Below are 2,078 nucleotides of genomic sequence, written 5' to 3' on the forward strand. Positions count from 1 at the left end.
CTTTATATTGTGGCTCTATCTATCGCCGATGTCCTTTGCAAACTATGTATCTTCATTGATCAGGAACCTACAAACAACAAGATATTATATTCTACAATTCCTTTAAAAACTTTAAATTGGGGGAAGACAGATTGGATTTAGATATTAACTGATATGAAATGCTTTATCTTATATAGTTCAAAGTGTTACATGGATAACATTACTGTGAGCTTTAACTTCACACACTTTTTCCATCCAAATGTGTCTTTTGTAAAATGTAACAGACAACAGGGCATCAGTTTAAACAGTTATCAAATATGTGGAAAATGCATCCACCATCATCTCCTTAATAAATGGAATTACTGCCTCTTTCGTTCCTGTTATAAATACTATTTGTAAAGAAAGCTATATTACAAGTTAACACATTACATGTCACTTGTTAGACGTTTTTATCCAAAGCGACTTACATACATTCAGTACTGTGGGCAATCCCCACAGGAGCAATTTCGGATGAAGTGTCTTGCCCAGGGACACAACGACATGCTGACTGCAGTGGGACTCGAACATGCTAACCCCTGATTCCAAGTCCAGCACACTACCCACTGAGCCACAGCCTCCCTAGTTATAAATGAATCAGGTATCTATATATATATATTTATAAAACGGACAAGTCAAATCAAGCAATCTGATTGGTTCTTAGCCGTGATATACTGAGCGTATACCACGGGTAGAATTGTAAGTTACTTTTCACAACAAGTCAGTATCCCTCCGCGTCTGAGAAAAACAGTAGGCTATACCGCTGGGCTGAAAACTGGAACAAGAAAGCAGCGGAGAAGTAACGGGGCAGAAGCTGGGCAGAAGCCCTCCTTTTTGACGCAGCGGTCCAGACATACATCAAACGGCAAAACATATTCAGTGTGCAGTTCCTTTGGCATTAGGGCAAGGATATCTAGATACTTTTGAAGGTTTAACATAATGAATTGTGCTACTTTTAAAGCAAGCAACGATGTTTTCAAATCTGTAATCAAAGAGGTCCGCAAAAACGCTATCGACCAATCAGATTGCTTGATTTGACTTGTCAGTTTTATAAATATATTTAAATTTCTTCCGTTACGAAACAAACTTACAAAGCATAAAATGGAAACATTTAAGATTAACTTCGACCTCCGGGGGGGTCTTACTATAGAATGGAGGAGTGGATTGAGCAGTGCCTATCTCCAGAAAAAAAAAGCACCTAAACTACGACATGCAGAGCTACGTGAAGAGCAGGTAGACCAACTGGAAAAGTACCACCATTCAAAAGCTTTCTGATGCGGGTCTTGAAACAAAGCATAGAAATTATGACCGTTAGTGGCCACAGGTGCGAAAGCTCTCTCCAGAGCTACTGGAAGCCCAATCTCGGGGACCGGAGAAAGTGGAGCAATATTCTCGCCACGGCAAGCAACAGCCTAGAACAACCTCAACCTATACAAGTGACCACGTAAGCCATGCTACTGATGCTGGACAGTTTTTCAGTGGATGCACAATAAACAGCAACATACACATTAATGTAAATAAACAGCCAAATAATGGATCAACGCTCTCTGTCTAATATGTTCGCTTGCTGTTAGTGTTGTTGCGTAGCAACCACCTTTTGTGGAGAAGGCAACGGAGGGACTATTTTATTTTGAACATCATTATTTACTAATACAAACTATTTAAATTNAAAGTCGACGGTGACGACCCACTTTGATACATTCGAAAATGCTTTCTGCTGCGGACAAGAAAGCCAAACAACTCACGTTCACCGAGGCATCAACCTCCAAAACCCTTTCGAGGGCTACAAGAAACGAAGTGAGTAGCCTACAAGATTGAAGCTGGTCAGATAACGTGTGTGTGTGTGTGTGTGTGTGTGTGTGTGTGTGTGTGTGTGTGTGTGTGCCCAATATTTAAAAAAAATCTATTATTTTTCGCAACTTTCCGCATATTTCGCAATTTCACTGCGTAAAATCACATACAAATGTTTAATCGCATAATCAAGGATTTTAGCCCGCGTTTTTCTGGAGGGTCTAAAAAGGATAGTGAAACAGCTCTCTCTTACTCTAAGATTAAAGGGAGAA

The sequence above is a fragment of the Notothenia coriiceps genome, unplaced genomic scaffold, assembly GCF_000735185.1.
Source record: "Notothenia coriiceps isolate Sejong01 unplaced genomic scaffold, NC01 NC01_scaffold00035619, whole genome shotgun sequence".
Lineage (NCBI taxonomy): Eukaryota > Metazoa > Chordata > Actinopteri > Perciformes > Nototheniidae > Notothenia > Notothenia coriiceps.